Genomic DNA, 14,714 nt, shown 5'->3' with positions numbered 1-14,714 from the left:
GAATATGGAAAAATGTAATGCAATGATTGCAGAAAAGTACTTGTTTCTTCACAAGAACCACTGAGTAAAGATGTGTTAGAACAGTTATGCTTCCTATTCCTGTGGGTCACTGTCTGACAAACTAACAACAAGGAAGAATAGCAGAGGGCGAATCTTTCCTTCTGCTGGAGTATTTAAAACCATTAAGACAGTCAACAAGGTTTTCCAGCAGCAATAGCCTTTATTTTTCCTCTTCATGTCTCCCTTTATGACTTCTGAGCCTTCCTTTCCCATATTGAACAATTCAAAGTTACATGATTCGCCTGACAAGCCAACTACCCACACCTTGGGATAACAAATGCTGTCTCCAAACTGCAAGGCTTCCTCCCCTCAGTTTCTGCCCCTTGCTTTCAATGGAAAAGTGTTCCCTCTTCAAGGGCCTACTTATTGGCTTCATGCCTGTCCATGGCCTTGTCCACGCTACCGTGTAGACATCACCTCTCTCTACAGTATATATTGGATTCTTTGTTATTTAACACTCCACAACCTATTTGTCTCCCACAGCTCGGGTGCCATCCTCCACCTTCCAATTCTTTTCCCATCTGTTCACCTATTTCTGAAATGCTAATTCCAACCCTGAAATCAAAGTAATGCATGTTATGGAACTGATCCAGGTCATGTTCAAACTTCACCTGCAAGTCAAGGAAAGGGCTTCCATAGCTTCCTGGCTTCTCCCCCTTCCTACCCACCCTGCATACCCAACACAGAAGGATCACAAATGTATCTATGTTCATTCAAAGCATGTGAAAAGTGTCTCTTCACTTACAACATATCAAACCAATGGACTCGAACTAATTTCTAAATCAACCCTTTACATGTAACTAGCAATTTCAGCTTAACTACCCGGATTTACCTTCAACAAAACATCCCTACTATCTTTGCAAAGGCTACATGCTAAGCTATGTCTTGGCTACCTGTACTTGTTATTCTATGTGTGTCATTTCTCACAGAACTGTTTGCCCAACTTTCTTAATATTGTGGTAGCTTATTGTGTTTCAAGCCCAATAGATTGGGTAAATGCTACTTTGGAATGTGTGATATGAGTGGATAATGCAAACAACAATATGGGCACATATCTTTTACATTACATTTAACACAAATCTCATTATGTTTTCAGCATGTCAGTCATAATCAAGACAGGAAACATCTTTACAATGAGAGGAATCAACAGCATCATCCTTAATGAAGCAATGAACCAGTTAATTGAGTTAACTGGAGAACTTTCCCCTACTCTTTCTGATCACTTTTATGATCACACGTATGCAAAAGAAGAGAATCATATACTACTATTAATGAAAACCACAATGAAAGACTTTTTAGTACGGCTCAAACATTATGGGCAGCAGTACAAAAGGACAGTAGCTCATGGTAATCTACCATCATGTCGTCAACATCTTACCAAAACAATTTAATATAAAAACCTGTAGGGAACAAGGGTGCTAGCAAGTCCTGCAAATAAGGCTGCAGACCTACATTTTGTATTTTGTTCAGTCTTTAGTCCCGTGCTCAACCAAGCTAAATATTCTTTAAGAGTATTGTTGGCCCGATGCACTTATTTCTCTTTTGCTGCGTCTGTGTTTTCTTATTTTTCTCCCCGTTCTATGTTCTTGATTTCCTTTACCATTGTTACTTTGTATTTACCAGAATGTTCTTTTTAGATAAATCTTATTAAGTAATCCAAAAATAAAAAGTGTAACACACTTTTTGTTGCTTAATACGTCGTGTTGTCTATCCTTACTGAAAACATTCCATAATCTAATATATTTACAATGAAAAGTAGCCAAAAAACCATGCAACTAGGTGTAATTGAAAACATCATAGTTATGTGCTGTCTAGACGATGTGGGCCATAGGTCAATACCAAATGGTAATCATTTTTAGGCACCCAGTAAGTTCACACTCATGAAAGGAAGCCCTTTACATGTGGTATAGAAAAAGCGAGAGAGAAAGAGAGAGAGAGGGAGAGAGAGAGATATAGAGAGAGAGAGAGAGAGAGAGAGAGAGAGACAGAAACAAAGATAGGCATGCATTGGCGAAGACACCAGTTTGGCAACTAGTGTACATGTTAGAAGACAAATGGTGTTGGTCTTTTTGGAAGCAAAGCATCTGTGGGTTTGAGTTGTATGGGTGAATTACAGTGGGTAGGCGTGTTGGTCAAGACGGTGATGGGAAGTGGTTGTGTTGTCCTTGTGTGTTGGATGAAGTGGGATGGTGAGGTGGTGTTAGTTGAGTTTCAGTAGTTGAGGTTTGGGTAGGTGGTTTGTGGCATAGGGGTGTGTGTGTGCAGGGTGTATTGGTGAGGGTGTTTTGTGATAGTGATTATTAATATACACCCATGTCATTTCTAATCATGCAATATTTGTATTCGGAAGAACTGGAAATTACCTTCAAAGGCAAACCTACAACAACCACCACTGGCAAAGTGAAAAGGGCTGGCTTAGCAAATATAGAATGCAGGATGTTTTTGTCCAATGGTTCTTTAAAAGTCACACAATGAACCAACCAGACAAGGCATAAATCATTGTGGAGACATGTTGAAGAAAAAGAGTTTGTAGCTTTATGTAATCCGTTCTCAATGAGAGCATACATGTTCCAGCATATAATGTAATTAAGGACCCTGGAGGGGGGGGGTGGAGGGTGAGAGGTGGACTCTCAGCCAATCAGGTGGCTCGGAGCAGGGTATTATCCTCATGGTAAAGCCCCCACTCCAAACCTCCTTGTAAGTGGCATGCCACCATCTTCTCCCCACCCATGTCTGGATTCAGGTGCCCCCAATAACATGCCAGGAGGCTAATTGCAATAAGCCCGGGCAGGGGCATTACCAGGCCTGAAACTCGGGCATGTAACTTTGACCAGGGGCATTACCTGACCCAGTAATCCCATGTGCCATGTGGGAGAGAGGGTCTGCTGGCAGCCCGTGTGGCATCCACCACCATGAAGAAAGAAAGGGAGTGGGCGGCCAGCTGCGGAAGAAGAGATGGAACTCCCGCTAGAGGAGAGAATGCTGCATCCATCCCCGTCCAGATGGCGGATAGGGAGCCCTGCCGATGATCCCCCCCCCCCTCTGTGAGGAGGGTGCTCATGCGGCCGTGAGTTTGCCTGCAGCCCTCCCCATCAACCCCCCCCCATCCCCGGCATCCACCGCAAAAGGAGGGTATTTAGTATGGGGGCAGTGCTCATTTTCCCCCCGGAGGGAGGAAAGATTCGCTGGCATGAGGGAGGCGCAGGGAGGGCCCGATCGCCCCTCCCGCAACAAAGAGAAGAAGCAGCCTTTGCTGCCTCATGGAGAAAGGACCCCTGTGGTGTGGCCAGTTGCGGGGAGAGGTGAGCGGCATCCACAGGCGCGAGAAAAGAGAAGAGACGCCCAACCAGCCTGCCGGTCATTTCACCCGGCCCTCAGTCAAGAGGGTACTCGTGCGGCCGGGATGAAAGTTAGCCTGCAGCCCCCTGCAACACTGTGTTCCCATTTGAGGGAGCGAGGGCCTGCCCTGCGATCGGAGCTCCGAAAGTGAAAGGAGGAGGTGAGGAAATGAATGCAGCAGATCCTTGTCGGAGCTGCATATATAAAATCCTGTGGCTCCACAGTGGTACTGGACGATCCGCGTCGGTGAAGTGCCAAGCATATGATAATTGGCCCTGAAAATAGAAATGGCCCTCTGAAGACCCATGGCCGCCCTGCAGTGAAAAGTTAAAGAGCCTCATGAATAGGTTTCCCGCCCCAGGGGAAATGCAAGATCCTCCAGTGACAGAGCTTGTGAAAGGAAACATCCCTGGATGCAAAGCAGGGAATTTGAAGATACTCCACATTGGAGTATGAAGTGAAGGTGGTGTTGCATGGTGACCCCTACTGGGAGCATGGTAGCTCACAGGATGTTGCAATGGGTCACGTGGCAGTAGCCATGTGACCAACATAATAAAAGAAGCGAGCCGCTTCTGGCTCGCCAGTCACTTTATCAAGAGGCTCCAGCGTTGTTCTTTGGGAAGCGCCATGCTGGTGCTGCGCTGTGTGTGCTGGGCCCAAGGACGGGGCCCACCTGGAGGACGGTGCCCCTGCCGGGCAATGCCGTCCGGACGGTGCCCCTGCCGGGAAACGCCGTCCCTGTGGGTCCCCCTAACCCTTTGAGGTGGGTTGGGGAGGCGACCCTGGCCTGGGTGCCCCCAGAGCTGGGGCCGCGGTGCGCTGGGTGTCCCCAGCCACGTGTGGTGCTCCGGTGCTCCGGAGCAGGTGGGGTGACCCCCCACCCATGAGTCTGTGGCGTGAGCGCCACCCCCGTGTGTCCTGTTGGGTGCCACCCGACCCGAGTATGGGGCTGCCCGGTGACCCGGAGCAGTCCCCAGCCCCCAACAATGGTGACGAGGAAGTCGGCCCCGCGTGCCCGAGAGAAGTACAGCGGGGAGGAGAGCGTGTCGACGCGGCGTCGGCTGCTGGAAGAGGTCCAGGACCCCCTGGTGTCCACAAGATGGTGCGCGGCGTTGGCCTCGAGGAAGCAGAGCAGTGGAGTCAGCTGCGAGTGGGGGCCACCGTGCGGTTGTGGTGGCCCGATGTATGCGCGGCGTCGGCCGCAGGGTTTACACCATGCTGGGGCTGCTGACCTGAAGCGGTGAGTCTGCGTCCCCCCCCGGTCGAGAAAGAACATACAGGTGGCTGCCCGGTGGCCTGGAGGAGCTGCCCTTCCCCCACCATGGAGGTGGCCTCGGCCGTTGCAACAGAGCGGCCCCTCCGCCACCGGAGCGGCTGCCACGCGGCATTCACCGCGGATGGGGGATGGGGGGGGTGGAAGCCTCTTCCCCCATCCTCAACACAACGTGGGCCCACCTTCAACTGGGCCCGCAAGGACAATAGAGTGCTCGCTCTGAGGAGTGGGCAGAGGAGATGCCCGACGGCCCCTTCCATGACCCCAACGCAGAGGTGGACTGCCTGCCCCCCCCAACAGAAGGGAATCCCGCAGCAGTGCCCCTCCCCCAAGGACATGGGCATGCTGCGAGAGAAAAATAAATAAATAAATAAAAAGAGGGAAACGAGGATGCAGACCCGAATTTAACGGGGCCTGCGAAGGGAACAAGGGAGGAGGCTGCTTCCCCCCCCCCCGCGTTGTAGAGGAGATGGGTACCCCTCCCAGGGGGACATGAAGCGGCTGTGGCTGCAATGAAGGGGTGCGCTGTCTGCCCCTCCCCCACCAGCGGGTCGCAGAGCACAAAGGCAGGCCCGACTCTGTAATGTGGTCGGGCGTGGACCTCCTCAAGCTCGTGTTCTGACCTCTCGCTCATGCACACCAGGAAAAGAGAGTCAAACACGGAGCTGGGGTACAACACGTCTTTATTCAAAAAGACCCGATCTCTAACTGCCCTCGTGGGCGGTAACCCCGCCCCTATACGTACACGGGTCGTAGCCCATGGGCAAACATAAACATAGGACTTCCGTCCAGCCAGATGAGGAAGTGAGGACATCACACCCTCCCATTACTAAACATTTAGTCCGACTTAGTTCATTTCCTCAATGAGGCGGTGGGGCTTCTTCCTCGCCCTCGCTGGTCGACCTTCCGTCCTTGCCGGAACATCTGTCCATGTCTCGGGAGTCACTTCTCCCTCGGAGTCTTCTCTTTCTTCTTCATAGGGGGTGTCCCATGGAATGATCTCGTCCCTCAGGTTTGTGTCTCCTATGGTTGGGTCTCTTGATATCTGCCTGAAATGGGATGAGTTTCTTGTTATGATTTTCTGGTCTCCCTCCGCTGTGATGAGTGATCCCTTCTTGCGGGTGATGATGAGAGGCTCCTCGTAGATTGGGGCTGCGTTTTTCCGAGGCTGGGCCTGGCGGACTATTACCAAGTCTCCTGGCATCATGTTGTTTGTCTTTGCTCGCCGTGTTGTGTCCGCGGCCCTTTTCATGGCCTCCTTCATGCATGTGTCCCTTTCTCTCATTTAATTGTCTCTTGCATATTTCTCTTCCTCAATGGTCACATGCGGTATCCGTGTTTTTATGGTTCGCCCGATCATTACTTCCGATGGTGTTTTTCCCGTGGTGCTGTGGGGCATATTTCTGTAGTCTCTTATGAGTTGATACAGTAGCTTCTCAACCGGTTCTCCCGTGATTCGAGCAATTTGTGTGGTACGTTTGATGTTGCTCATGAAGCGCTCAACTATTCCATTGGCCTGTGGCCATAAAGGTGTCACTTTCCGGTGCTTGAAACCCATGTACTCAGCAAATCTCTGAAAATCCTGGCCGGTGAATGGGGGCCCGTTGTCAGACTTTACTACCTTGGGCACTCCATACGTTGCGAACATCCGATCTAATGCTGGTACGGTATGGTGGGCTGATGTGGAAGGGACTATCTGTAGGTCGGGGTACCTTGAGTATTCATCGACAGCCACCAGAATGTATTCTCCTCCTTCCATGGGCCCGAAATGATCAACAGCTATTTCTTCCCAGGTTCCCTCGGGGAGTGCAGTCATGTTGAGAGGCTCTGGGGAGGTGTGCGGTTTTACCAGTGCACAGGTGGGGCAGTCTTGTAATAGCTCCTCTACAGCCGTGTCTAGTTGTGGGAACCATAGTTTCTGCCTCAGCATCCTTTTGGTGGACACAATTCCTCGGTGTCCTTCATGGGCGAGTTTGAGTACCTTCTGGCGCAGACTACGCGGTATCACTAGCTTTGTTCCTTTTAGCAGCATCCCTTCGTCTGATTTTGCAAGTTCTTCTTTCACAGCCAAGAAACAGGTGAGATCCCGCTTGACGTCTTCGTTCATTGTTTCTCGAATTTGTTCGGCATGCTTCCATCGTCCTGTCTCTAGGCATCGGAGGATGACTTGTATCCCTTGATCAGTGTTTGATTCACTAATGATGTGATCCATGTCCAGTCCTTGCGGTGTGTTGCTGTGAATGACGTATCTTATGTACTGGTCAGCTATAGATGGTTCTGGTCCACACGCGTCTTTCGGGTGTCTCGATAGGAAGTCGGCAGGGCTTTGCTCTTTTCCGGCTCTATGAGTGATGGAGAATTGGTAGTCCTGTAGCCGGAGGGCCCACCGAGCAATGTGTGGTGGCATTTTTGCTTGAGGGTTGCCATAAATGAAGATGAGGGCTTGGTGGTCCGTTACGACTACGAAAGGTTTTCCGTATAGGAACAAATGGAAATGTTCACAGGCCCACACTACGGCCAGACCTTCCTTCTCCGCCTGGGAGTAGGCTTGCTCGTTCTTGGAGAGGCTTCGACTGGCATAGGATATGATGTGTTTTTTGTTTTCTTCTCTGTCGTCGAGTTGTGTCAGGATGGCGCCTAGGCCTACAGGGCTGGCGTCGACAATGAGCTCTGTTGTTCTTTTGGGGTCGAAGTATGCCATATTCTGGGTGTCAGATATGCGCTCCTTAATTGCTTGGAAAGCCTCTTGGCACTGTGGGGACCATGTGAATTCTGTGTTAAGTTTGGTGAGTGCTCGGAGAGGTTCACTGATGGATGCGAAGTCTCTTATGTATCTGGTGCAATAACTCGCGAGGCCCAAGAAGGACCTGAGGTCTGATGTGGTGGCGGGTGGCGGTGCTTCTCGGAGTGCGCTGACTTTCTCCGGGTCGGGTGTCATTCCCTTCTCAGAGAATATGTGACCGAAGAAGCGGAGCGTTTTCTTGCGAAATTCACATTTGTCTTTGTTTAGTGTGAGTCGTGCGTCTTCCAGAGCCATGCACACTCTCATTAGTGTATCGTCGTGCTGCTCTTGAGTTCGACCGAACACCAGTATGTTGTCGCTGTAGTTCAAGCAGTTGGGTACATGTTTGATGACATTGTGAATTTCTGCCTGAAAGATTTCAGCGGCGGACGACACACCGAAACTTAGCCGCTTATAGCGGAAGAGTCCTAGGTGGGTGGCGAAAGTGGTTATATATCGGGAGCTTTTGCAGAGCTCCAGCTGATGGTACCCTTTGTTGAGGTCCAGTTTAGAGAACACGGTTGCCCCGTTTAGCAGATGTACCATGTCCGTTATCCTAGGGGCTTGATGGCGTTCCCTTAGTATGGCCTCGTTTGGCCTTCTCATGTCCACACATATTCGGATGTCTTGGGAATCCCTTTTGGGTACCGGTACAATTGGGGAGACCCATGGTGTGGGTGCCTCTGCCGGCTCAATGATGTCTGCATCCAGTAACTTTGTTAGTTCATTTTCCACTTGTTTTTGAATGTTTATGGGTATTCCTCGATAGTGTTGGGCTATGGGAGGGACCTTGGTGTCGATGTGTAGTTCTATTTGCCTGTCTTTCAGCTTCCCGAGGCCTTTGAATAGTGATGGGAACACCTGTTCTATGCTTGCTGTGGGGTCTAGGTATTTGTGTACCATGAGACGGTACAGTATGTGTATTAGTCCCATTTCTATCGCTGCCTGATAGCTCAGTATGCATCCGCTCTAAGTCGCTGCCTCTAGGACGTGCATGGGTATCTTCTTTTCATGTTCTTTGTATCGGCACGAGGCCATAAAGAAACCTTTACAGGCGAGCGGTGTCTTTGATCCATACGGAAAAATGAGTGTTCGAGCTGGTTGCAGGCGGGGGGCATTTGGTATGCTCTCGTAGACTTTCTCACTGATCACGTTTATGGTTGCCCCCGTGTCAATTAGAAATTCTGCTGCCGTTTCATTCACTTGTATTCTGAGTACCGGGCTATGTTCTTTTGCTGTGCTGTTTCCTAGAGCATATAGGTATCCTTTCTTTCTTGGTGCTTCCTGGTGTCTTTCCAGTTTAGATGTTTTCTCATCTGACGAAGCACTGGACACTCTGTCAGACTGTGACTGTTCGATGAGGCACCGTGTGTATCTTCTTGGTCTTCTTCTTGTCTTGGGAAGTGGTGTCCTGTTCTCCCTCCATTCTCTCTTATCATGCCTTCTTTCCGTCTGGTCGTCGTGATGTTTGTGGTGCCCTTGTTCCTGGGTCGGGTGTGACCCTCGATGGCTGCGGTAGGGTGTTATTTGATTTCGTTCCAGTTCAGGCATGGGCCTGTGGCTCCTCCCAGCCCCTCTCATCTTGCTGCGGAAAATCAGACATACGGCTTTGTAGTGGTCTTCACCACCGCACGCGGAGCAGTTCTGTCCCATTGTGGGGCACATTCCTTCATGGGGGTATTCGTGTCCGCACCGGTAGCAGAACGAATCACTGTTTCTGGCAGTGCCTTCCAGTTTGTTGAGGCTTTCGTGTTTTCCATGGGTTATCTTTATGTCGTCCAAACCTTCCACTTGTGCGGCTAGGGCCGCATCCGAGCGCGCCAGCCGTAGAATTTCGTCAAGGCTGCGCGGTTGTTGCAAGAGTCGTTTGCGGAAGTCGGCACTTTCACATCCCACAATGATTTGTGACCTGAGGGCCTCCTCATTTGAGTAATTGTTGAAATCACAGTGTTTCATTCTTGCTCGTAGTCTCATGACGAATGCGTCTATGGTTTCACCCTTTAGTTGCTTGGTGGTATGGAAAATGTGCCGTTCATAGTCCACGTTGGTGTGCGGTGTGAAATACTCCGTGAGCGTTGTTTTTAGCTTGACGTACGTGTCTATGTTGTCCTCGGGAATTTCTTCAAGAATGTCTCGGACATTTGGTCCTACGGCATGATTTAGAAGATTGAGTTCTAGAGGTGGCAGCTGCTCCACCCGCGTGGGGAGTCTCCGCTCTACCCGCCGATTTCCTTGTGTACTGGGCTGGGCCTCTGCATGCGTTGCCGTCGGCGGGAGGATTTGTCCTCCACCGCCCGGAAGGGTGTTTACGCGGGGAGCGGACAGCTGCTCCACCCGCGCGAAACACTCACGCTGGAGATTGGAAAATGTGGGGAGCCTTCGCGCTCCACCCACCGCTATGTGTTCACGTGCGATCAAAGTCCGGGCTCCCAGTGGTGACAGGGGATGCACCACGAGCAGCGGACTAACGATTTCGGGCACGGCGGGAACTTTCTTTTCCTCGTCGCCAGTGTAATGTGGTCGGGCGTGGACCTCCTCACGCTCGTGTTCTGACCTCTCGCTCATGCACACCAGGAAAAGAGAGTCAAACACGGAGCTGGGGTACAACACGTCTTTATTCCAAAAGACCCGATCTCTAACTGCCCTCGTGGGCGGTAACCCCGCCCCTATACGTACACGGGTGGTAGCCCGTGGGCAAACATAAACATAGGACTTCCGTCCAGCCAGATGAGGAAGTGAGGACATCACAGACTCCAGCTGGGCCCCATGGGGAGATTACAGGGACCCAGCCCCTGGGAAAAAAGGAGAGGAGGTGCAACAATGGACATGCTGCCAGGGGTGCCCTGATGCCATCACAGGAGCATCTAGAGCAGGAACTTGGCCGATGTGGCCCCTGGGCCTTCCCGGGTGCGGCTTTGCCGGTTTTCGTTGTGACTTTGATGGTGGCTAAGGGGAACATTAATGAAGACGATAACTGACATTCTGCAGCTCTACCAGTGCAGAGGATAAGCCTCATCATCGACGGCTCAGTGAAGTCCGAGGGCGGGAATGGCCCAGCGGGTGGATAATGTTAGGGGGTGTACATTTGTACACATACAAATCCCAGGCTGCCAGGCGGTGAATCGTGCTGGAATATCAGTGCTTTGTGTGTCAGAGCTGTGAACATAAAGGCACACCTACATCTGCCACTGAGCCAACAGCTCTCCAATATACACCCCGCACGCACATCCCACGATGGAGAAACATGCATTTGCATGGTTGGGCGCGCCTACCCGTAGAATCAACCCGGGCCATGAGTGTGCGGTGCTCCTAGAGCCAAATGTTCCCTTAGACAGCAAAAGACAGTGCAAGTTGCACGCTCTGGACACCAGGGGCGTTGCTAGGGGGGGCTAGGGGGGCTGTAGCCCCTGATCTTTTGGTTGTAGCCCCGGATAGAATCTCAGGAGCTACAGCCAAAAGACTAGCTAGCCCCCAGTCCCAACAGTTCCGACAGCAGCTTAGCCCCGGGTCTTTTCCAGACCTAGCAACTCCCCTGCTGGACACGGTGCTCGGAAGGCATAATAGAAAAAGAAGGGAAAGGCGCAGGGGGCCCGAGGTGCCCCTGTACCCTGTGGCTGGGTGGCTGGTGGGAGGAAACATGCAATGAAAGAGCGCTGCGCCTCGGCACATTGAGAATTGAAGTGTTTACGAGTGTCGGAGTTTCAGCAGGGTGAAAGTGGGACATGAAGCAGTGCAACTGTTTGCGCTCGCTGGTACTATGGGACATCACTCTACTGTGCTGAGAGCCCCTCCAATGGTGATCCCGGCCAAGAGGCAGCGAATAGCATGTGCTCTGATAGCTCGAAGAAGAAAAGAACAGCAGGAAAAGAAGAAAGAAAGTGCCTTATGGGCGCCGACAGTACTCAGCAATGATGGAACAACGAAAGGAAGAGCAAGGGTGCCCCTGCCTTCCATAGCTAGAGAAGGAGTAAACATAAAACAAGGGAGGCGGGAAGCTGTGTGCTCTGAAACATCAAGGGCAGTGGAAACAGCTGACACAGCCCGCAGCACCGAGATATCGCGGGTCACCCTCTGGTGAAAGGGGTAGCGCTTCTATGTCGGCACTAGTGAAGATCCAAGAAAGGCACTCTGGCCCAGTGATGATCCCGGGCACAAGGGGTGGTGGACTTGAGCATGCTCCATGTGAGAGCCAGATGGAAAGTGAAGGGTTCCAGGCCAGCAAACATCCCCCACAATAACGAGAGGAAGTTTGGCTAAAATGGAAGGTGCAGACTAAGGGGAGTGCCTGGTCCCCCCTTCAACACTGCGACTTGTTGACTGCCCAACATCAAGGGACTAAGCCGATGTGGCCCGTGGTGCCCCCAGGTGCTGCTTTACTGGACTTTGAACTGTAATATCAACGGCCCTGGACCCATGGGAATGACTATCCTGAACAGACACTGGAACAAAGTGACCTGGTCTCCTGCAATCCTACAAGTGCAGAGAGAAGAGCAGTAACCTTAAATGCTGGGGGCCTGTATGGAAAGTATGTGCTTAAAGTGGCCCCAGTTAAATTGATGTGGAGCTGTGGGTAAGATTGTGAGCATGCTCAAAATGGTGCCAGCAGCTAGCAATGGCGTCATTCATTGGTGGAAGTTCCACTGAGTCCCAGTTAATAAAGGGTTTTTGAAGTATGTGGCCTGACCTCATCTCTCATTCAGCAAGAAACCCACTGAGGAACGGACGGGATCATTGGAACCAACGGGAGGCATATTTATGTGACTTACTTCGCTAATTGAGGTAAGCCAACACTAATAATGGATACATTTGGACTCTGTCTGATATAACTACATGTATCTTACTGTCTCCCTTTAAAATTGCCTCATGTTATTCAAGCAGTACAGATCCTGTCCTCCGCATGGCAGGGCACTATCCCTTCAGAGCACACGTGGGGAAGAGTTGAAAGATTTTGTTCTTACTACCACATACTTTTAAGCATTTTTATTTGATCCACGCAGCCCGCTGCATTGGTTACAGGGTGCCACATACCGGTTATTTGCAATGCCAATAACTTAGCTACATGGGACAACTCACCCTGTCTGAATGAGCTTGCACTGTTCAGGATATGATATGACAGGTTATTTATAAGGGCTTTATACCCAGAGGTTTCTAAGCACGGACCAGAGGATCGAACCTGTTTTGCTCCGTGTAGTCTTGCTTCCAAGGCGAGCACGTTGCCCCTGAGCTATCCTCCCGAGATAAGTTTATTGAGAATACTTGTAGCTGTATATGTGGAACCAATTTAGGGCCCAAGGCTCATGACAATGTTTGTTTACTTCAATTTGATGCAACGCTCCTCTGTGCCCCATCGATGGTCTCCTATGGTATATGTTCTTTCCGTTTCTTTTCGGATGTTTTGTTTCAATTCTGTTGTAATTTATTTATCTGTTTTATTTTGAATTCTGTTGCTTCGTTTTTTTGTGCTAATATCTTATCCTTTTAATGTTTATGACAATGAATTTCATTGTGGATTTAGTTTTTCTCCAATGGTAATATGGGCTATTGTTGTGTATTAACCTTTTCTTTGAAACTATATTACTGTGGTGACATTTCACTGTTATTTGCCAATATTGTAATGGCCATTTAATCTATTATGCAGCCTTGAGGACGACCTCTGGGTCGAAACACGTCGGCTGTTAGTCAAATTAAAGGAATCTGATCAACTCTGCGTGATTACTGAATGATTTACAAAAGTTGTTAACAGAATTGCACAAACATTGGCTCAACAGGCCGAGCGTGACCAGCGGAACACCAAGCTGTCCTAAACTGTAATTTGTGGTGTTTGGGGGTATACCACTCTGTGACCACTGCGCAGCCAGCCTTCTTGATTAGATCTTGGGGTGGAACGCACTAACCTTCAAGTCCTTAAACCCTCACTCTCATTTTGTACGCATAATAGTTGGTTGGCTGGGGTGCTTGTATGTAGTCATTTCATGAATACAATGTGAGTTTGGATCAAAGTGAAGTTTTCGGAGGCCACCAGGGGGCGCACAGGCAATGGCTGCCTGAGTGCACAGCTCCCGCCGAAGCCCGGGAATCCGAGGGGATTGAGCCCCCCCCAGACCCCCCGCAAGTACAACTTGGGAGACCGACTCAGCGCCCCCCCCCGGCCCCCCGACGAGCGAAAGAGCAGAGCTCGAGCTCCCCGGGGAGCCAGAGTTCGCAACCCGCGGCGCCTGGGCGGGTGGCGCAGCAGGACTGGAGCGGCCTCGGGACCGCGAGTGAATCGGTCTCTCCCCGGGCGCACACGGCACCCCAGCCCGACTAGCCCTCACTCCCCCTATCAACAACCCCCCCCCTCGGAGTGCGGGGAGCGACCCGGCTGGGGTCTGGGCCCCCGGGACTTCGGGGACGCGGCCGCGGGTCGGCCCTCTCCACCCCTCCCCCCGCAGCCCGAACCAGAGCACAGAGCGCCGGGGCTGCCCGCGTGGCGAGGAGGCGGCATCCGGGGGCCTGGAGCGGAGCCCCCGGGGAATTGGCGTCCGCCCCTCCCCCGGGAGTGAGGAGAAGGAGCGTGGCGGTCCCCCCCCCCGGGGACAGCATCACAGGCGTTCAGGGCCCGCCGGAGTCCAGGGCACCGGAGGAGGCGGCATCAGGGGGCCTGAATTAGCGCCCCCGGGGACTCGGAGGCCTCCCTCCTGGGAGTGAGAGAAAGGAGTGGGGCGGTCCCCCCCCGGAGTCATCATCGCGGGCGCTCGCGGCCCGCCGGAGCCCAGTGCAGCAGAGCAGGGGGAGCCCCGGTAGGCCTGGGACTCGCCCCCCCACAGGTGAGCAGCCCGAGCGGGGTGGAACCCCAGGAGCAGGAAGACCAAAGGTGTGGACTGTGGACCGGGGGCCCCGGACCCCCCCCCAGAGACAGCACGGCCTGAAGCGGGGGTGACCAGGGTGCGAGGCCCCCGCCAGCAGCTGGTGGGGCGTGTGCCCGCCCAGGGGTGCCCCCCCCAGGACTCACGGCGCAAGCCACAACATCCTTTCCCCCCTTGGACTGGAAGGTCGGGCCCCCTTGAACCACCATTCCCCCCCTCAAGGAGACCGGAGGAGGCCCCAGAAGACCACAAGGCGCTTGAAAAGGGTGTGAGGCCCCTGCCTGGGAACAGGTGGGGCGTGTGCCCGCCCCCCCGGACTGTGTCACCCCATTCGGGACATCTGTGGAGTGCACAACCCAAGTAAGGAAGGACTGGCCAGCAGGGGACCCCCCGCCCCCTGCCGGGGCTGCGGGGA

General features: G+C 52.1%; 1 long non-coding RNA gene across 2 annotated transcripts in view; it reads left to right on the top strand.

Annotated features, from left to right (window-relative positions):
- The window catches only part of LOC138497571 (uncharacterized), a 119,506-nt gene that overhangs the window by 22,726 nt on the left and 82,066 nt on the right, over nucleotides 1-14,714 (top strand). The window contains exon 2 of one of the 2 annotated variants that reach the window (XR_011278613.1): nucleotides 1,157-1,754. The exons of the other annotated variant lie outside the window; for it this stretch is intronic. This is a non-coding gene — a long non-coding RNA (uncharacterized lncRNA). Of the gene's footprint in view, nucleotides 1-1,156; nucleotides 1,755-14,714 lie in introns of those variants that run through there. 2 annotated transcript variants of the gene reach the window in all.

The sequence above is a fragment of the Ambystoma mexicanum genome, chromosome 5q (assembly GCF_040938575.1).
Source record: "Ambystoma mexicanum isolate Mex_15411 chromosome 5q, UKY_AmexF1_1, whole genome shotgun sequence".
Lineage (NCBI taxonomy): Eukaryota > Metazoa > Chordata > Amphibia > Caudata > Ambystomatidae > Ambystoma > Ambystoma mexicanum.
The sequence above is the reverse complement of the archived record's forward strand: the minus strand, read 5'-3'. Positions and strand labels throughout refer to the sequence as shown.